At 40.5% G+C, this 23,278-nt stretch overlaps 1 long non-coding RNA gene across 1 annotated transcript in view; it reads right to left on the minus strand.

Annotated features, from left to right (window-relative positions):
* The window catches only part of LOC144819479 (uncharacterized), a 50,555-nt gene extending 30,933 nt beyond the window's left edge, over nt 1-19,622 (minus strand). The window contains exon 1 of the long non-coding RNA XR_013607393.1: nt 19,360-19,622. This is a non-coding gene — a long non-coding RNA (uncharacterized LOC144819479). The remainder of the gene's footprint in view (nt 1-19,359) is intronic.
* Between the last annotated feature and the right edge of the window lie 3,656 nt (nt 19,623-23,278).

Raw genomic sequence — 23,278 nt, forward strand, 5'->3', positions numbered from 1 at the left:
ATGTTATTTACATGAAAGTTTGAAAAACACTATTAAAAGCAAAGCTAAAAAGCCACCTCATTACAAACAGAATGGCTTTAACTTAAACGAGGGCGAGATCTATTGCATTTTCAATGCTTGTTTACTTTGGTTCCATCAAGAAGGCATTCAGATGTGTCACACATTTGCCATAAATTCTGAATGTTAGCACTCTAGTTGCTCATTATATCACTGTAGTAAAGCTACTGCTCACCAGGGAAGTCTGCTGCTGGTATTCAAAGTGCATGTTTCAGTCTGCATGTCAGAATTCTTTTAATGTAATAGAAGAGGATTTGAGAAGTCACTCAAAATGTGCCCTAATTTTTCTTTCTGAAGCCCTAATCATACTTTCTATGGCAAAATGAACCCCCTCATTTTGTTCCTTTTTAAATTAAATGTTTTCAGACTTACCACTTCATTCCAATCAAGATGGCTTCTGTTGTGCCATACTTTTGTCATAAGTAAGACTGTTAGCGCTCTGGTTGTTCTTTAGAACACCCTGGGGCATTCTGTCATTGGGCTATACTTGGGCTACATCTGGGTGATATTTGGGCTACATTTGGGCTCTTTTGTCTATGGTGGCCATCTTGGGAGACTGCATGTCAGAATTTTTTTATGAAATAGAATAGGATTTGAGAAGTCACTCAAAATGTGCCCTCATTTTTCTTTCTGCAGCACTAATCATACTTTCTATGGCAAAATATATCCTCATATTGTTCCTTTTTAAATTAAATGTTTTAAGAGTTACCACTTCATTCCAATCAAGATGGCTTCTGTTGTGCCATACTTTTGTCATAAGTAAGACTGTTAGCGCTCTAGTTTTTCTTTAGAACACTCTAGGACATTCTGTCATTGGGCTATACTTGGGCTACATCTGGGTGATATTTGGGCTACATTTGGGCTCTTTTGTCTCTGGTGGCCATCTTGGGAGACTGCATGTCAGAATTCTTTTATGAAATAGAATAGGATTTGAGAAGTCACTCAAAATGTGCCCTAATTTTTCTTTCTGCAGCACTAATCATACTTTCTATGGCAAAATATATTCTCATATTGTTCCTTTTTAAATTAAATGTTTAAAGAGTTACCACTTCATTTCAATCAAGATGGCTTCTGTTGTGCCATACTTTTGTCATAAGTAAGACTGTTAGCGCTCTAGTTGTTCTTTAGAACACTCTGGGACATTCTGTCATTGGGCTATACTTGGGCTACATCTGGGTGCTATTTGGGCTAAATTTGGGCTCTTTTGTCTCTGGTGGCCATCTTGGGAGACTGCATGTCAGAATTTTTTAATGAAATGGAATAGGATTTGAGAAGTCACTCAAAATGTGCCCTAATTTTTCTTTCTGTAGCACTAATCATACTTTCTATGGCAAAATATATCCTCATATTGTTCCTTTTTAAATTAAATGTTTTAAGAGTTACCACTTCATTCCAATCAAGATGGCTTCTGGTGTGCCATACGTAAGACTGTTAGCACTCTAGTTGTTCTTTAGAACACTCTGGGACATTCTGTCATTGGGCTATTCTTGGGCTACATCTGGGTGCTATTTGGGCTACATTTGGGCTCTTTTGTCTCTGGTGGCTATCTTGGGAGACTGCATGTCAGAATTGTTTAATGAAATAGAAGAGTAATTGAGAAGTCGCTCAAAATGTGCCCTAACTTTTCTTTCTGAAGCACTAATCATACTTTCTATGGCAAAATGAACCCCCTCATTTTGTTCCTTTTTAAATTAAATGTTTTCAGACTTACCACTTCATTCCAATCAAGATGGCTTCTGGTGTGCCATACTTTTGTCATAAGTAAGACTGTTAGCGCTCTAGTTGTTCTTTAGAACACTCTGGGAAGCTGAAGTAGAACACAAAGGAATCAACTGACAGTCTATGTCCTTGTTGGATGTACATGTTTTACTGAGAATGTCAGACTTTATTCTCACATGACTGAGAAAGATAGTTTGAATTTAAAGAAAATATGCTTTCAGTTTAGCTTATAGATCCCCTTCCAAACCACTGTGGGAAAAGCATGAGATAATAGTTTTCTTTCAAACATGATTCATGATATCCCAGCAGAAGGCTTTTTCACATGGTAAAATCACCTTAGAACACACCACAATTCCGAAAATGAGTATGGTACTGATGGAGCAGATTTCATCTGCAGTCAGGCATTGTTTTATTATTGTGCTTCAGACAGACTGCATTTAAATTTGCCACGCACATTTTGGTGCAAGTTAAAAACATGGCACATGAAAAACAAAACATGAATGTGAGGCCTATTCAGTTTGAGATGCTTTTGCTGAATTAACATGTGTTTTTTTTGCAATGTAGAGAAAAGTGGCCTTTTTAGCTTTGAAGATTAATAGAATGTGTTTCTCTCTTCCCAGCCCATCCCATGCAATCTAAAATTCAATATTTCTGTCTTAAAGGACTTTGACTTGTTGCATATTTTGATAAATATTTTCAGTTAAATAACACCTCTTTTTATAATGTGTGTGAATTAACAAATGCACCAAACACTACACAGGGGACTAAATGTTTTTTGCATGAAAAGCTATCTAAAATACTAATGCATGTTGCTGTGTGCACTATATTAATTGTGTGTGCTTTTAAATTTTACACTAAATGCATGAAAATGCTATGTTGCACATTTATTTTGCATGTTGTCATAAATAATAGAAAAGCTGCTTTTCACTAATAGCTTGGCTAGGTAAACATTTATAAGGGGTATTAGTATGAGGGTGGGAAACATAATGGGCTGATTTACATGAAATTAATATTATCTTTGTGTTTGTTTTATTTTTGGGGCCTACAATTAAATGGCTGCCTGTGAATCCAGCAAGGCTATGGCTTGCATTAAAGAGAAGAGAGCATGCGCAGACTGTACCAGCTTTCCTAAAGGAGTCAAGGACACTTTGAACTTTGTACATTCTTGTGATTGTGCCAATGTACCAGTGTTAGTTAAAGTGTCCATCTGACTACGCTGTGGAAGGAAGGAAGGAGAATTAGAATGAAACATTTTCCTTAGTAAATGTTGCAAATGTTTATAAATGTAGTTATTCATGTATGCTTCTTTTGTTAAAACTGGTAAAGTCAGGATTTTAGAATGAGTCAGGGTATTGAGAACTCATACTATCATGACTGACCAATCACGTACAGGTTTCCCTGAAAGATGCTACATCTTTGTGTAGTCTGCCAATAATTAGGGTATAAAATAATGTCCTCTCTGGATGGGGGCCGGCGTTCTCAGCTCAGCTGGCTTCTTGCTCATTTTGGCTTAGGCTTTGCTTCATTCTATGGGTTAGGAACGAGATCGTCACGGGTGCAGCCTTGGGCGTCCGAGGAGAGTCAGGGGGAGGTTTCTTGCTTCCACGTCATATATTGGCACTTCAGGCCACATTCCTTTGAGGCCTGTGAAGGAGGGGCTGCTTTCCTCTTTAGACACAGACAGACAGAGAGTGCAGTGGATCAGGATAGAATTAGATGCTAAACTTTAAGTTTATGCTTTGACTAATTAATTAGGTCTGAAAAGATTTATTTGTCTTATGCATTTATTTCTCTTAATGGGAGATTTTTGCCAACTATTTAATTATTGATTAGCCTTGCAAGACTATTTTTCTTAGAAACTCTTTAAGAATTTTGCGCCACATTTCCATAACTACATGTAATGCTTATATGCAGACTGTAATGTGTTCTGTATTATTGATATTTTTCCTGTTCTCCAAATTCTGTAACCTGGTTGATATTTTACTAATGAATAAAGGGTCAGAGAAAAATTAACTTTTGACTAGAAAATAAAACCCTTTAAAATACTCAACAACTCTCTTTATTGGCTTACAATAATAAATTGCATTTTTTACTGTTCAGGTTTATTTAAAGTCTCCTGAAGGTAATACATGGTGTGAAGGGCCCAACACCTTTTGAGCGGTAAATTAGAGGTAGCATGAGGGTTTTGCATTGAGAAACTACCAGAAGAAATTACCGCTCCATCAGTTTTTGGTAAGCAGAGGATGGTCATTATTGATTAGTTTGGTGATTAGCGATTATTGATTTCACCATCAACTACTCAACTAATGGATCATTGACCTTAGAAGGGAAATAAAATATTTGCCCAAGTTAGATAAATGCCCAAGTCCTGATTCCTGACTCCAATGCTCAGAACCTGAAGACTGGCAAAGCAGTACTGGCAGGTGATGCAAGAAGTGGTGTGAGTATCAATAGGGTTGTGAAATGTTGTTAATATGCTAGCATGTATTTTTTGAAGTGCTGAAAATATTAAGTTTTTTTTTATTGTTGGTAAAATTTTGCTCATTTTGAATTGATGGTGTTATTGATTATATTGGCAATTTCATAGGACATATTTTTTTGGTTATTGATTACATGTTTTAACTCTTCATGTTAAGTTAGTGTCTTGTTCTATGTTGTCTGGAACACGCAGGTATGCACACCTGTGTAATCCCGGGAAAGAATAGCGGGTGGTAAATGGAAGCCACACTGCACTGAGGTTACTCGTCTGTTGGAATAACACTGAGAAGCTAGGTAGGGCTGGCAGTGTTAAATTAGGGACTATTTTCTGTGTGAGTGATTAATAGCAAAGAGTTCGCTGGTGAAACTTTGGTCTGATATCACCTAGAAAGGGTCACACCAAAGGAGTAGCAGGTTCTTCTGAGCTTGATTGACAGCAAAAGGGTTCGCTGGTGAAACTTTGGCCTAAGATATATCCTGAAGGATAAGTCCAAAGGAGTAGCAGGTTCTTCTGAGCTTGAGTGACAGCAAAAGGGTTCGCTGGTGAAACTTTGGCCTAAGATATATCCTGAAGGATAAGTCCAAAGGAGTAGCAGGTTCTTCTGAGATTGAGTGAAAGGTAAGCGGAAGGGATTTACCTGTAGTGTATGAAGAGTAAACGGAAAGTCTTACTTTGTGAAGGGTAAGCGGAATGTGTGTTACTCGCAGTGAATATAAATCTATCCTTTATTTAGCACAACGGACAGAGAAGCGAATGTATTTATGTTGTTACTAACGGAGTTATTGATTAAGAGAAATATTGCAGTAATATTTTGTGGAGGGTCAGTGGTAGGAGTAAAACTGACTAAAAGTGAGATTGACAGCTTTGGAGAAAAGAAGTTGCATTGAACTATTGCAAAAATGAAAATGTTTGAATGTTTAAAGAAGCTGTTAGGAGGTAAAGTGAAAAGTTCGTTTTTTATTGGCGATGCTCCTGAAGGAACACCTGTGCATTGTATGTCTACCAGTTTGGGACAAAACACATGTATGTGGGTTCACCAATGGTGCAAGATTACTGAAAAAGAGGGTGCTTTGAGGTTTCCAAAAGATGGTACTTTTGAATTGCAAATTATTGACAAATTAAGGGAAGTGTTATGTGAAATAAAGACACCATCTAAAGCTGCACATTTTGAGGCCTTAAGCCTGATGGAAAAGACAGCAAGAGAGAAAGCAAGTGAGGATGAAAAGGTAAAGCACCAAATTCAGGAGAAGGGAATTAATGATGATATAGAGCTTAAAATAAATAATGATTCAGGTGATGAAATAATGGATGCATTGTTAACTGAGTGTCCACCACTTTATGTGGTTCCCATGAAAAATACTGAAAATAGTGCACCAGTAAATACTACAGGGGCTACTGCTTCTGTTGAACAGAGAGAAATACAGACTGAGAGAACTGTGCAGACAATTCAGATTGACCCATTACCTGTTGATTTAGTACTGACAGTGATACCTCCAGGTGTTACTGCTTCAAATGTGCCTGATTCAGTCCAAGAATTACATACTGCAGATGCACAGATAATGCCTAGAAAAATTATGACTGTCCCAATTAATATGGTCCCTACTGAAAAAGTTCAAAGAGCTGCAGAATCAGTGATTTTGCCAGGGTTTATTTCAGAAACTAAGAATACACAGATTATTGAACAGAAATTACCCCAAGCACTGAAAGATGAGGGAAAAATGGTATTTACAACATCTGCAGCCCAGAATAAAATAAATGTAATTGAAAATGGGATTTTTGAAACCTGCTTAGAGGAAGCAGCAGTGATTAAAAAGATAGAAAATATGGGGGAACATATTAACACAGGCCCTGAAAAAGAGAGACAGATTAGTGTTTTAAATGGAACATGTGAACATGGAGAAATTAACAGTCTCTGCTGTTTAAATAATGAAAATGTAAACCAGTGTCAGGAAAAAGAATTAATTTCCCTGAATAAGGAAACAGCTGCATGTGCATTAACTACACATAATGGACTGACAGATTTGGCTCAAAAATATGAAACTGATGTTTCAGGAAGTTTTCCATTTCAGAAAAGTTTTAGGGTACACATGGATGAGGAAGCAAATGAGAAAATGTGTTCTTCAGGAATGCATTTGCACATTGCAGAAATAAAATACATGTTCAAGTGCAATGGGTTTGAGAAATTAGGAGACAAGTGGGCAAGAAAACATGAGAAGAAAAAGAAACCACCAGACCTAGCAAGGAAAATGGATAAGGAAAAGAAGCCACCAGATATAATTGAGAAAAAATAATAAGCAGAATGAGGGAGAAGCTTTTGCTTACTCATTGAGAGAAAAGGTGGGAGAAATGTATGTTCCTATGCTACAGAATAAAAGTGAACTTGCAGCATTTCTGAACACAATCCCACAATTGAGAGACACATTTATGCTGTGGTACCCACAAGTTGATGGATTTGATGAAATATTGAAAGAGTTGTGCATTCATTTGGAAATGTTCTTTTACATTGCCATGCAAACAGAATTGTGGTTTGAATCTAAAGTTGTGATAATACCAGGTGAAGAGACTATGAAAAGGGTTTGCATGAATGCACCATCATTTTCTGTTGTTGTGGAGGAAAATATAGCAGTGATTTATTTCCTGAAGGGCAGAGTGCCAGCAAAGGATGTTGATTGGGTACAGATTAAAAGAACACAGGATGGAAGTAAAGGTGTTTTGGTTTGTGCAAATTCAGGTATGGATGTTGTACTGCTGGAAAATGTGTCCTTTTGCCATCTTTATAACAGATTTGAGCATTGGAAGAAGAAAAATAAATTTAAACATGATGCACAAAAACATGGAGAATTGCAGATGCAAAATGTGCCAGCTAAGCAAATGCAAATGTCAGTTCAGAAACAGGTACCAATGGCAGGACTTTTTCAAGCACAGATGGTCCCACAAAATATGGAAAATGCTAAAGTTAATTTAAATAAGGTGTCCAGAGTAAATGTGAATTATTTCAAGAGACAAAAACAGAACCCAGTCCAACAGGTTGCTGTGTTTGAAAATGAGAGTTTTAACTCTCACAATTCTGAATTTACCAAATCCATTGTGGAGGCAGTGGAAAGTCCAGACTTAATTGCAGGAGTTTTAAACAAAGAAATTACAAACCCAGTTTTAGAAAAATGTGCACCAAAAATAGGCCCATTTGAGGAAAATTGCAAAACTGTTGTCTGTGACTCAGGCCTAGTACAAAAACAATTATTTTGCAAATTAAGCAGCACAGATTACTGTACACCAGTTAATGTTATTTTTCAGATTCCTGATGAGGATGTAAATTTTAAAATGGCCCAACAAGAGACAGTTGTAGCATTGCTGTCAGAAAAGACAGTTGAAAAATTACCTTCTGCTTTGGAAAAAATAATAAACACAGAAATAAGAGCGTTCACAGAGAAGGATGCCAGATTAATAAAATGTGCAGAACATGTCTTATTAAAATTAGAACCAGATTACATGTATTCAGGAACACCATCAGATGCAGGAATTTTACTAATAAAAGGATTTTTGATGGAATTGATTAGAAGTTTGTGTAACTTTCTGATCATAGGTTCACAGAAAATAAATGAAAATAACAGAATAGTGCAGGAGATTAAAAGCATATGTTTTTCATGTTGTCCTGTGGTACCGAATCCAGCCAATACATTTTGTCACATTCCATGTGCTGAAGAATGGCTTACTTTTATTGATTTTTGTCAAGCTCATGTCACAGTGCCATTGCATGAGAATAGTCAGGAGTACTGTCAAAAAGAAGATGAATGTCTGGGACACAAAATTGGAAAGGGAGGTAGAAAGGTGTCACCAGAGAAGGTGGAAATAATTTCCAAGATGAATACATCCCAAATTCAGAAAGAAGTCAGGACATTTTTGGGAATGGTTAACTGCTGTAGAGAGTGGTTACTAAACCTTTTCCTAATGGCTAAGCCTTTACTGAGGCTGACACACTCAGGTGTGTCTGATCCGCTTCCATTGGACAACAACTGCACAAAAGCATTCCTAGAGTTGAAAGAGAAAATATGTTGCGCCCCAGCACTAGGAATGAAAGTTTATTTGAAAGAAAATACACTAATTTGCAGTGAGAGGGAGGGCTGCGCTCTCTCATTGCCTATTGAAAGAGATGACTGTGTTCAAAGGTCTGTGATGTATTGCCCAATGACCTTTGGCCCTAACTTCACAGAAATGTCAGCAAATGAATTGGATTGTGATGAAACTGAATATGAGTGTCTAAATATCATGAAAATATGCATAAAACCAAATTCAGACTCTAAGGATGAATGTCTGAGTCAGCCCAACAATGTCCATTATTTTGATGGCCCATGTTTGAAAGGTGACACATTAAAAGCAGCACATGCTGTGCTCCTTATGCATTATGTGGTCAAAGATTTATGGCTTTCAGTAGTTACCCCAGCCCAAATTTCGAAATTGATTGCCCTTACCCTAACATGCAGGATATCTGCTCAATTGAGAGTCACTGTTGTCATGGGAGAGAGAAATGCTAATTCAGTTGCACAAAATTGTGTTCTGTTAGAATATACATTCAATGGAATCTTCACAGTTGACTTAAAAGAGGCTCAAGAAAATGTTTTTGAAGCAGCACAACAGGGTTGTATCAGAACTGTTTTTGAGAGAAATGACAACTGCAAAGTGACAAATGTGTTATTGCAAAAACTGATGCCCAGGTATAGATTGCCAGTTTCTCTGAAATCAGATCATAATGTGGGCTTAAAGATAATGAGTGCAGTACAGATTGGACAAGGAATGGATTGTAAATAGCTGCCTGAAGTGTCAAGCATAATAAAGCAACTCAATGGCAGCACAGAGTTACCTTTTGCAAAAGACTGTTTTTCAGCATTACTAAAGTGGCTTGAAAATACATATGTAAATGCACGTGTGGAAAACACTGATGAGAACACTAGCCATTGCTGTGTAGGTCTGGTTGATGTACAGTGTGCAGTTTCTCACCAGATTGCAGCTGCTACACAAGATCTGCATAATGGATGGTGCAACGGCTTTGATCTGAGAGATGCTGTGGTGAAACATCTGAGTCTGATCAAAGTGAAAATAAGAGTGAAAGGCCTTGGTTGAAAAAGTGCAAAGGATTGATGGTGCTCTGTCAGAGTTTCACAGCACCTAAGTAGTCCAATTTGCATGGAAAAAGTACAGAATGCCACACTGTATGAGCCATTCTGATGGCAAGCTGATGACAAAGAGCAAAGAAATGCTGAAACTGTCCAGTTGAATTCCTTTTTTATTACTTTAATTAATTATTTTACAGAAGACTAACTGTTCCAAGAAGCTACTTACAGATTTCTGCACTAAAACATTTGAGCTTGGCTATATATGATCTAATTACAGACCAAACTTGTGTTTGCCATAGAAACAGAAGTAACATTGTTGTATGCTCAACTTTTGCAATAAGAAAGAAATGTCACTAGTGAAATTAAATATGTGTGATGAATTAAAAATCATTTTATTATGATTTGAATCATCAGAAGGGTGGATTGATGGAGCAGATTTCATCTGCAGTCAGGCATTGTTTTATTATTGTTCTTCAGACAGACTACATTTAAATTTGCCACGCACATTTTGGTGCAAGTTAAAAACATGGCACATGAAAAACAAAACATGAATGTGAGGCCTATTCAGTCTGAGATGCTTTTGCTGAATTAACATGTGTTTTTTTTGCAATGTAGAGAAAAGTGGCCTTTTTAGCTTTGAAGATTAATAGAATGTGTTTCTCTCTTCCCAGCCCATCCCATGCAATCTAAAATTCAATATTTCTGTCTTAAAGGACTTTGACTTGTTGCATATTTTGATAAATATTTTCAGTTAAATAACACCTCTTTTTATAATGTGTGTGAATTAAGAAATGCACCAAACACTACACAGGGGACTAAATGCTTTTTGCATGAAAAGCTATCTAAAACACTAATGCATGTTGCTGTGTGCACTATATTAATTGTGTGTGCTTTTAAATTTTACACTAAATGCATGAAAATGCTATGTTGCACATTTATTTTGCATGTTGTCATAAATAATAGAAAAACTGCTTTTCACTAATAGCTTGGCTAGGTAAACATTTATAAGGGGTATTAGTATGAGGGTGGGAAACATAATGGGCTGATTTACATGAAATTAATATTATCTTTGTGTTTGTTTTATTTTTGGGGCCTACAATTAAATGGCTGCCTGTGAATCCAGCAAGGCTATGGCTTGCATTAAAGAGAAGAGAGCATGCGCAGACTGTACCAGCTTTCCTAAAGGAGTCAAGGACACTTTGAACTTTGTACATTCTTGTGATTGTGCCAATGTACCAGTGTTAGTTAAAGTGTCCATCTGACTACGCTGTGGAAGGAAGGAAGGAGAATTAGAATGAAACATTTTCCTTAGTAAATGTTGCAAATGTTTATAAATGTAGTTATTCATGTATGCTTCTTTTGTTAAAACTGGTAAAGTCAGGATTTTAGAATGAGTCAGGGTATTGAGAACTCATGCCATCATGACTGACCAATCACGTACAGGTTTTCCTGAAAGATGCTACATCTTTGGGTAGTCTGCCAATAATTAGGGTATAAAATAATGTCCTCTCTGGATGGGGGCCGGCGTTCTCAGCTCAGCTGGCTTCTTGCTCATTTTGGCTTAGGCTTTGCTTCATTCTATGGGTTAGGAACGAGATCGTCACGGGTGCAGCCTTGGGCGTCCGAGGAGAGTCAGGGGGAGGTTTCTTGCTTCCACGTCATATATTGGCACTTCAGGCCACATCCCTTTGAGGCCTGTGAAGGAGGGGCTGCTTTCCTCTTTAGACACAGACAGACAGAGAGTGCAGTGGATCAGGATAGAATTAGATGCTAAACTTTAAGTTTATGCTTTGACTAATTAATTAGGTCTGAAAAGATTTATTTGTCTTATGCATTTATTTCTCTTAATGGGAGATTTTTGCCAACTATTTAATTATTGATTAGCCTTGCAAGACTATTTTTCTTAGAAACTCTTTAAGAATTTTGCGCCACATTTCCATAACTACATGTAATGCTTATATGCAGACTGTAATGTGTTCTGTATTATTGATATTTTTCCTGTTCTCCAAATTCTGTAACCTGATTGATATTTTACTAATGAATAAAGGGTCAGCGAAAAATTAACTTTTGACTAGAAAATAAAACCCTTTAAAATACTCAACAACTCTCTTTATTGGCTTACAATAATAAATTGCATTTTTTTACTGTTCAGGTTTATTTAAAGTCTCCTGAAGGTAATACATGGTGTGAAGGGCCCAACACCTTTTGAGCGGTAAATTAGAGGTAGCATGAGGGTTTTGCATTGAGAAACTACCAGAAGAAATTACCGCTCCATCAGTACCATCAACAAATGATTTCTAATTTAACTAAAGTCCTAAAACCCTCTATTAACTACAATGCTTTTTAATGAGGTGCTATCATGTATATTGGTCCCAAGATGGCTGCCAACACTTCTTGGATGAAGAATTTGAATTTTGAAAAAAAAAAATTTTTGCCTTGGGGGTCCTTGTGGGACCCCCTGAGCATGTCAAGGGTGTCAGGTTGCTTCTACCCTGCCCCCTTTTTGAGTTCTACACGTTTGTTTTTCTGCTTTCCTGTGCCTCAGCCTACTGAGGCACAAGATGGCTGCCAACACTTTCTGGTTTGGAGTGTTGACAGACATTGGCAGCCAATCAGAATGCAGCTCATGCTCGGAAAGGTAAGCTTACAGTAAGCTTACACGTAAGCTGCTATAGATATATATATTTTTTCTCTTTTGATTTTCTCAGGAACTACTGGAGGGATTTTCACCAAATATAGCAAAGGCACATCTGCGTACCAGTCCCTACAATTTTGCAAAGTTTGGCGTAATTCCGTTCAGCGGTTCGGGCTGTAGACTTGTCAGACCGTCCTATGGAAATTAACATGGGGAAAACACGTTTTTCTCAGCCCCCACTTCACGAATCCCCCCGAAACTTTCAGTGAAGGAGCGCAGAGTTATTCCTAATAGAATGTTGCGGATTTCCTATGTAGCCAATCCTAACTATATATACCTACTGGCGAATATATATATATTTTTTTTTGGGGGGGGGGGGGAAATTGAAATGGAAAGAATAAGCTAATGGAAAGCTTATCAAATAAAATCTAAAGTGAATCACAGAACCAAAAGAATACAAAGAACAAATAAAATGAGTATATATATGAGAAAAATATATATTGGTTGTCGAAAGAACGCAGCACGATATCCAGTAGACATTACAAGGACTACATGTAAGATCAAAATTATCATTAAGACTGCCGATCGCACAATGAACTGGGTACTACACCCTATGAACAATACAAAAGCAAACTATAACAATAATGAAAAAATGCACATGAAACAATCAAATGTCTGTCCATATTGTAAATAAAATGTATATATTTAACTAAACTACATATCCCATAATCCCCCTAATGGCACATGAGATATAAGGACACATAGATAATTACTCACTTACCGTGAGCAAAGCCGAGGTTAGGCTGAAACGCGTTGGTTCGAGTTGTTACTGAATAAACTAAGCTGAACATCACCCAAGTCTGGAATGCCGCATCTTTGGTGTAAAATTGTTTGTTTGGGCCATGATCCGGCCCCAATGCAGAGCACCAGTAGCTGAGCGCAAATAAGGTCTGAAGGGTCACATTGTGCGCGAGATTGGATTTGTCCCGAATGCACCCGTTTTCCTGCGAAGACAAGGTGGAGAAAAAGCAAAATCATCGGATGGTTGAGCGCCGTGTGACGGAGTCGAAGGACGCCGCCAAGTCGGGAGTCTCCCGGGAGGTGAGTGACATTGCCGCCGTGTGAAAAATAGCAGTAAAACGATACATTGTTTGTGGAGCTTGCAAGTGGAACCGATCCATACACAATACAGCGGTTCGATAAGCCCCACACACAAAGACTTGGGCAGCAGTGATTTATAGCACCTTTCAACTCGAAGTAGTGAGAAGAGACAGACGGCGAGAGGCCGTGACAGGCCAGAGAAGGCATAAACAAATAATGGAGGCTCGAGCAGCGAAACGCGCTGGAAAGGCAGCTAATCTGTTCAAAGTACCGGGAGAGATCGCTAATGAAATACCGAGTGGAAGCAGTGCAGTAGCTTCACAACCAAGTACCTTAAAACAGCTATTTAATCAAGCAGAAAGGCTGTACAAGAAAGAAACGAATACAAGCTGGGAAATGATTGCTCTTGAAAAGTACATCGAAGTGAAACGCACACCAAGAGGCTTGAGGATATTTACGATGCCTACACATCCTGACACCAAGAAAGAATTAATTGAGGAATGGGTAGAGAACAATACGGAATGCTCATTAAATATGATGCGCATATTAATTAAACACGCAAAAAAGGACATTGTGGAAATCATGGATAAAATAAATGAAATAGAGTAACTAATTAAACAGCAAACCAATAAAGATGAAATAATCAAATACAGAAACGAAATGGATGCAAAACTTGAAAAATATGAAACTGAAATCGAGGAGCGCAAGCAAAGAAAATATATAAGGGATGAAAAAGATTATGCCCAAGGTAGAATCCTTACATTTGCCAAGCGCTTTGAAAAGTTAAAAAATAATTTTCCTTATCAACAACCAGTGAGCACATCAATCAGTTCAAGTGGGTCAGAAGTAAGTGATGGAGACGCAACGAAAAGAATGAGAGAAAATGCACCACGTGATTTTTTTAGAGGAAGTGCGGCTCATGAACCTAGTCAAGACAATGTCCAGAGGAAGGGGTCGCGGAAATCAAAACCAAGGAAGAGGAAAACAAATATCAGTACAAAACCAGAAAAACCCGAAGAGCAAAAAGAAAAAAGAGTTTACCCTCTAAGAAATCGGAAGTAGAGAACTTAATTATAAACCTATCAAGCCATGTTCTGACAAATGAAGAAACAACTCTCCTAAATATTGTCCACATATGGAACACAAACCAGGATTGACTTGTACAAATATGTGCGAAAATTAAAATTGGCCAAAATTCATGCACGCCAAGCAAGAACAAATATAGGAACGACGGATGGATGTCAAATAAATCAGAATGACAGTTGGGGAATAGAGGAAATACCGGACCTCCAAAACATTTTTGGACTGCTGTATGATTCGAACACAGAAGAGATCACGGAAACACAAATAGTAGAACACTTGGGCGCAAGATCTGACCAGAGAGTTAGAAGCGGCCTAAAACGAAAATCTATATCTATATAGATATATATATAAATATATATTTAATAACCACACTAGTATTATGCTTTACAGTGCTAGCAACATCCACTGCTGTACATATATTACATAATAATGATAGCTCTTGGATATGATCCTGAAACTGAATATGCAACTAATATAACTTTACATCAATTAGGTAACTAATGATGAGTTAACCACTTTCCCCATATTTTATCATATTTTGGGGGGAAACAGCCTTTACTCAAAAGAATTTACTTCGAATTACATTTACCGTGCATTTTTTTTTACTTTGGAAAGACTGTTACAACACAAGTTTTACCAGCGCAATACTTTACCTCGCAATTGATCAGTAGGTGGCATTGTTTCTCTTTGTGTGGCAAGTTTTTAAGGCTTAGGTTGGTGTGGGCTAGGTATCCTGTGTTAGGACTCAGAGCATGTGTTTGTTTTATCCATATAGGAGTTGCTGCAGGAAGAGATTTAATTCTCCCATCTGGTCTAAATAAACTCCAGGTGCAATGTTTCTTGACTCTTCTGTGTCACTTCAGTAGTCCTATTTCACTTTCAAAAAAGAATTCCAGGACATAGGGCCTTGAATGTCTCTTTTTACCGAAAATAGAGCACTTTGAAGCAGGACGGACGATCGGAGAGGAGAATGCTGCGTACAGGTAAGTTTACTTTACATCCTTTACAGCATAGAAAGGGAAATGGTGCGTGGTGAAAGTGTGCTTGCTTGTTTGTGTGGTAAGTGTACTTTTAATGGTAATGGCTGTACAAGTGTGGTACTGGTATGCATGGTAAAACTACACGTGGTAATGTCATACAACCATTTGGGGGGGGCAGCCCTGCGCTTCATAGGTTGATTTCTCTGGATGGATGCACCAGTCAACTCCTCTCCGTCAGGTCAGCAGCAAAGAGGGAGTAGTTTGTTTCCAGTGATGGTCAATGTCTCGTTTGACATTATAGAATATACCCAAGTCCCCTTTTTCTACCTTTGGTACCCACGGCCAGCACTTGCCCGGATGGGGTCTCCCTCCCTCCTTCAAGGCAAGTATTGAGACCACACCAATTTTTGGCATTAGGGGGTGTAACCCCCCTGGCCGTATTTATTTATTACAAAATTAAAAAACATTATTTATTAACATTGTGTTCAATTACGCACAAAGGCCAGATACATTGTTAGACCGATTATGACACATGGCTAACCTTAACTCTAATACACACAACACTCCTACTGTAAATCTAACAATGCATATATACATTTTCTGCATGTCCCCTCTAGAGCCTATGGCAAGGCCAATGACTGGCAGCCTCCTGATCCCAGCAAACGACGAGAAATTACTCCACTGGAGTCGGCTTACGCAGGGGGTACAGCTTATCGGACGGATACTTTCCCCGGGCCCCCCCCGATGCCCTGTGCCTTAAACTCCATAACGGGGGCTGCAGAAATTCTGCATACATGCGCCCTGATGCGTATGCGCGTGCAGGGGTGGCCACAGGCCCACTGGGAAGAATGACTCCCCCGGTCCCCAAACACCGACAGCCTACCTACAGGCTGTCACTGCCCCTGGAGTTACATGTTTCTGACTGCTAAGGACCGGAGACTATGCTTACCAATCATGACCGTACGCCACAGGACAGCATAGTTGCCCGACTATCTGTCCTCCTCTTCAGCCCACTATGAAGGTCATGCCCTGGAATTCTCTTGCCCCTGGACTCAACAATACCCCTTCGTCCAAGGCGAGCCGGGTCGTTACCCCCTAGATGTATGTCTACAAAACTATGCTCTCGTTTCCAGATTATGCACCATGGCCTCAGGAAACTGCAAGCGAACATGAAAATAGCATATCCGTCAGTGCATTGCCCTACTGACAGGCTAAAAACGTACACTACTGTACATGATATTATGTAACAGTGTACTGCTGAAGACTTCTCCCTGAGTCACAGGGTAAAGAAGCTTGCAATTCACGTGAAACAGAACTACAAGAGTAACGGGCAATAATACCCTATATATACCTTGCTGGCTGACCCGAAACAGGGCTTTTAAAACTGTACATTGACATCAGACAAACACTTCTGGCCGCCTGGCCTCACCTCCGTTCCCTTACCTAAGGAACAATGCAGGTGTCTTTCAATGAGAGCGCCTAGCAGAGCACCACTTCCACTGGGTGAGGAACATTGAAAATCATAACCAATTTAGAGCGCCTAGCATAGCACCAGTTGCATTTACCTGATGCACATTGGAATCAGACTGTCAGTTCCGACCACCTAGCATAGTCTCAGTTCCATTACTTAAGGGACTTTGCATGTGACTTTAAATGAGCACGCCTCGCATAGCCCAGTTGCATTCACCTGCGAGACATTGAATCAGACTTTCAAATCAGTCCGCTTAGCATAGCCTCTGTTCCAATTCATAAGGTAAATTGCATGTGACTCTCAATGACAGCACCTATCAGACTATCCATGAGAGCCCTGGCATAGCATATTTAATTGTATTACATGAAGAACATTGAAATCGGATTTGTAGGGAGACTTAGTGAGCACTAAGCATGATACCAGTTTCATTACACGAGGAACACTGTCAACAAACTTTCGAATGAGAGCGCTTAGCGTACTACCAATTGCATTACTTGTGGGACATTGAAAACAGACTTTCTAATGACCGCGCTTAGCGTAGCACCAGTTGCATTCTCTGGCAAATGTTGAACCCTGGCAATGACAGGCTGGAGTCCACTCGCGCACCATATAAACTGGGGCCAGAGCTGACGGCGAAAGAGGTCTGTTTGTTTTAGAATGCCCCTGATGGAAAAAATTCCCCGCCCTAACGAGATGCTCCGATGTACAATAAATCAGGCCTATTGTTGATGATCCTAGGAAGTCTGCCACAAGTTGGAACTCTGATGCAGCAATGTTACCCTCCACTAATGAGGACAGAGGAGTGAGCTAGGTGCAAATTATCAACCTGAAATTACAGCCCAACCAGGAAGCCATTAAGTTGGCTGAGCATGCATACATTTCAGTAACAGAAACCGATGTTGGAAATGTTGCAAAAGACCCCACTGACTTGAAAATCAACTGTTCCAAGTCTCATATAAGACACGCAGCCAGGCAGATAGGCCGCATGGTATTGAAAAACGCCTGCAACTGACACAGTCAGGTAAAACGTGATACGTGTTTGGTAAACCAGCAGCACCCAAGCAGTATGCTGTCTGGTAACCCAATTGTCACTAGTCAGAGGCTCACCATCTTTGCCCTTTCACATACCGCGTCCCTACATCGCTGTGAATTAAAAAGTACCCTATTATGTACAAATGACTCCTGTTATTTAGTAATTGCTCCGAAGTCACCAAATCTGGGCTAAGTAAAATGCAGCATACAACTGCGAACGTCTGGAATGAAAGCTCAACAAACCTATACACGGGTGACAAAAACCACGGAACCCGGTGATAATACACGGTAATACCCCTACACGGTGATAACCACTTGATAAGACCTAAGTGGTAAACCTTACACGGTAACAACCATTTGTTAAGACCTAGGTGGTAAACCCACACGGTAACAACAACTTGTTAAGGGTAAGTGGTGAACATTATACGGTAACAGCCCTTTGTTAAGACCTAAGAGGTAAACCCTACACGGTAACCACCACTTGTTAAGACCTAAGTGGTAAACCCTACACGATAACAACCATTTGTTAAGACCTAGGTGGTAAACCCACACAGTAACAACCACCTGTTAAGGGTAAGTGGTAAAACCACACGGTAACAGCCACTTGTTGAGGCCTCAGTGGCAGACTTTACATGGTAACCACCACCTGCTAACAATTACGTGGTAACGCTGTAACGTTCATGCGGTAACACCCCTGCGGTAGCCCCCTCACTCTTAAAAACGCCCATGCGGCAAACATAACAAACGGTAAACGCTGATGCGGCAAACATTAAAAAAAAATCCGCCCCACGCGGCAACGCTCTTGATAAATTAGCCAGTCGTTTCCAAGCAGGACTGCTACTGAGATAAGAGCTGGAGAGCTAATGATTGCGGCTAATGACCAGCGGGCTGAGGGGGGGAGGAGAGGAGGGGATATGCGCAGCGAGGCCTTGCATTTTATTCAAATCACCATGGAAACTGCCAGCGCAACCTAAGCGCAGCGAAATTACTAGCGAGGAAAAAACACGGCCCTTTGTCTACCCTTACTACACTACGCGAAATCCAGTGGGAACCTCACTGACTGGGCCCATTCACGTTATCGGCAATTAACAGAATGGCAGTTAGCATGATTCATAGGAAAAGGTAAACTGACCGAGTCTGCAACAAAGAAGGCTACCACGGTAGAGTGCACACTTAGGAAACCAGGGACCAGAAAACTAGGAAGGCCGCCATACTTTAAATGTCCCCACTAAAGTTAATTTGGCCACAATCGGAGGAAGACTGGGATTGTCCCGAACCTTTGCCAAAGTGAGAACGCGAAATGGGGTCCCGGGGGTGACACTCGCAGAGTGTTCGCCCCCGGGTGATTTCGGGCGATGGTACGCCCTAGACTGTCACGCGGGTGGGGGGCCGCAGGGATTGGCTGGTGGCAATAGCGCGAGCGCGGGCATTCCCAGCGTTTTATTGCGCACTTTGGGAGGAGAGGAGAGGCAGGGCTGGCGAAATTTGGCAGACTGCTTCGGTCAAAGAAGTGCTCCGTATGCTTGCTGAGGACTCATGTCTCAAGCATGGGTCGGGTTGGAGAGGGGGGCGCCGTGCAGCGGGAGGTGTGTCAGCGGCCGTGGTTGCTTGTTTTTCAAGCGAGGGCTCGCCAGCACACTCCCCGAGAGGCGACCCCTCACAATTTTCCAATTTAGGTGAAAGTCACTCACCGCTTGTTTGCTATGCCGGCTCCACAGTCTCTGCCTGCGGGAAATGTCCTTTGTTTCAGGAGGGAGGGGGACAAGGTGCGCACATGCACAGTCAACAAGTCCTCTTGTATTTTGTTTGCTCGCAATTGTCACTTTTGCCTCATGTAACTTAACGTTTGTTTTTGTACATTGCTTACTTCTAATTTTCTTCTCATGTATCATTACTGTTCCTATTGTGAAGCGCTGTGACGCCTTCGGGTTAAGTCCGCGCTATATAAAAATGCATTAACAGTACCCTCTTTCTATCAACAAGAAAGCTTGTGTTACAAAACGAGCACAACTGAAACAGGTTTTTTCCAATAAAGCCTTTAATGTTAACAGTGCTCCACCTGGTGGTCAGAAAGAAAATAGGCCCAGTATACCTGCCAAAGTTTATACTCCTAGCACGACCATTTTTGGCATGAGTAAGGTGGGAAAGAATGACTTTTCTCAGGACTTGTCTGACAGGGGCTGGTCTCCTATTTTAACTAATGAAAAGGGAAATTCTTTTATGTATTAAAATTGTTATTCCCCAAACTGCAATGTTACACAAGCCTTACCTATGAGCAGTTGTTTTGTGTCTATTAGGTTGCTGCAGATTCAAGAAAATTAAAAAGGGTTACTCCTTTCTTGGATATTTCGAATGAAATGGTATCCGATCAGTTAGTACTCCCAGAGGCCCTGAAGAATCTAGTCAATGGGTTTGGATACCGCGAGAAATCACCTATAAGGGCAGACTATTGACAGTTAAAGGAGACTGACATGGTTTCGGCTGCGAAATCTGGCATTTCGCAGTCCAACGTGGGTTTAATGCTGCCAGCCACAAAAAAAGGGCAGTAAGAGTGTTTCAGCCAGGCATCAAGCGTCCTGCAACGGCAGAAGTAAGAAGGACAGGGAATGTTCAGCGACTTTTCCCATTCCACTGGATGACAAGAGATCTGCGCCATTCAAAAAAGTAAAAAAAAATTGGAGGGAGTTTCAGGAGGGTATTGGAGATGGTGAATTACCTAGTGGCAGTGGCAGGGGTGGTAGGGCAGATACAACAGGCAGAGGCAGAGGTTTTCCAACACAGTTTGGCAATACGGGCTTTTACACCAATCAAGGTGGACATTTTATGTAAATGGTTACATTTCTACACAGACCAACTGGCGGCGGCTTTACTACACTGGGGTTTTTTAGAAGGTTCCAAACTTGGTTATCAAGGCCCAAGAAGCCCTAGATTTGCGCAGAATTTAAAATCTGCCAATATTTTTCCACACATAGTTCGGGAAAATTGTTGAAGGAGGTGCAAGAGGGTAGGATGGCAGGTCCTTTTTATTCATTGCCCCTTGGAAAACTTGATTGTGTTCCCGTTGGGTGTCGTGCCAACGAAGACCGAAGGCGAGTTCAGGATGATTCAGCATTTCTCATGGCCCCAAGGTTCTTCTGTTAACGGTTTTATTTCCAAGGAGGACTCCATGGTACATTTTGAATCAATGGATTCGGCTTTGGTTATGATCAAGGACACCGGGGAGAGGGCAAGGCTAGCCAAATGTGACATTGAATCCGCTTTTAGGTGATTGGCAGTACATCCATCATATTTTTCATTACTGGGCATATTTTTCAAAGGGCAACATTTTGTTGAGAGGGCTTTTCCCATGGGATGTGCCATATCATGCAAGCTATTTGAGGCATTTAGTTCTTTCCTTCAATGGTGTTTTTTCTTTCCACACAGGACAAAAGGGCATTACACACTATCTGGATGATTTTCTCTTCATGGGTGCAACTGATTCTCACCAATGCGAAGCTACTTTACACGATTTCAAGTGGTTTGCACCGGGTTTGCCATTAGCGGAGGACAAAACTGAAGGCCCTTGTTGTTGCCTTTACATATCTCGGCATTAAGATAGACACCATCAAGATGCAAGCTAGGCTTCCTCAAAAGAAGATATCAGATGTAACAGGGCTTTTAGACCATTAACGCACTGCACGCACACTGACTTTGGTGGAAGCACAACGGCTACTAGGACACCTCACTTTTGCCTGTAAGGTCATACGTGCGGGCAGGTTGTTTTGCAGGCGCTTGGGTTTCTCTATGTCAGACATAACACTTCCACACCACAGGATACGGTTCTCAGCACATACGCAAGCTGATTTTGAGGTTTGGTCACAATTTCTATCCGATTTTAATGGCATAACTCTTTGCTCCCTGGACGTAGATTTTGTCTGGCAATTCCACCTTTTTTCTGACGCTTCTGGTGCTCATGGTTTCGGCCTGTTTTGGGATGGTAAGTGGTGTGCGGAGGAATGGCCAGACAATTGGGTTGCTGCAAAAAAGACTATTGCCTTCTTAGAATGTTACCCACTCATAGTGGTTCTGACAGTATGGGGTCACAACCTGTCCAATAAAACAGTTTCTATTCAATGTTGACAGCAAGACAGTTGTGGATCTAATAAACGGGCAAAAGGCGAAAGACAGAAAGATGTTGAAGTTGCTACAGATCCTTCCCCAGCAAGATATGGAATTTGGGGATATGAATGCTTATCAGCTTGTCGAGAACTCTCTAGTAAAAAGTACCAAATTAGCTTACAGAAGATCTTGGCTGAAATTTTTAGATTCAGGTGCCATGTTTAGATTTTGCACTGATTTAGGTGTGCAACAGCGTAGAGAGGACATCATACGATTTATTATGCTTAATATCAAGTAGAATGTTTCCTCTGCTACTATAGCTGATAAATTAGCAGGTATCTCATTTTACGGGAAATCCTTCTGGGGATATAAACCCTCCGTAGGTGAGATGGGTACGGGAATGCTGCAGGGTTGGGCTAAATCAAGAAGGAGGGGTTCACACCACAGGGATCCTATATCGCTAAAGCTATTATGCAAGATTATCACAGTCCTGCCCAAGATGTGTTTTTTCTGATTTCGAGTTCCATTTGAATAAATTGTGTATGGTATGGCGCCTTTTTGGGGCTTGCAGGGTTTCAGAGCTGCTTGGTACTGCAATTAATGATGACCTACATGTTTCACGATTTCATGCACACATTGACATTTTTCTAGAACACTCGAAAACTGACCAGACAGGTAGAGGTTTCACGGTAATTTTGCGGGCTGTGGGAGGTTTTACTATGTCCCGTGCAAGCTTGGTCTGAGTTTTTAATTATAGGGGTTGCATCTTCCACATTTCTCTATCGTCATCAAGATGGCTCACAACTTCAAGCGTCATAACTGTTAGCCATGCTGAGAAAATTTCTGATGAATATTGGTGAGAACCCCAAAAGATTTGGTACACACTCTTTTCGCATTGGGGCGGCCTCAGAAGCGTCCAGGTGGGGGGTTTTCTGTTGGTGACATTACAAATTAGGGCGCTAGTCCTCCGATTGCTTTTTGCGCTACATCAGACAATTGGAACATAAAATGTAAGCTGAAGGATACTAATTGTAATTTCTTTTTAGGTGTTCAGATTGCGCACAAGCAAGTGTGGCTCATTGGCCGTTCGTTCATCAAGTGGGCAGCTATACAGGCGGACACAAGACATTTTGGCAGGTATTGGGTCTTCAGATGCAGTTTCTTTATCATGGTGGGGAAAGAGCGGGATGAAATGAGGCCAGTTTGTGCCGCTGGTCAGTGAATTTTCATCTAAAAGAATGCCAGATTTCCTTTTGATACATGTGGGAGAGAATGACCTGGTCCAGTTGTCAGGTTTGGGGCTGTTAATAGAAAGGAAGACTATTCTCAAAGTCTTCTTAAAGGCATGGCCCGGATATTGTCTCATCCTGACAGCTCTTCTGCCCCGGAGAGTGTGGAAAGGGGCGGACAGTTTCACGGCAATAGAACGGGCACGCTGGAAAGTATATCGGGATATCCAACGTTTTTGCTTTATAAATCGTTTTTCTTGGTTGGTGCATGACGAAGTTAATA

The sequence above is a fragment of the Lissotriton helveticus genome, chromosome 2_1, assembly GCF_964261635.1.
Source record: "Lissotriton helveticus chromosome 2_1, aLisHel1.1, whole genome shotgun sequence".
NCBI lineage: Eukaryota > Metazoa > Chordata > Amphibia > Caudata > Salamandridae > Lissotriton > Lissotriton helveticus.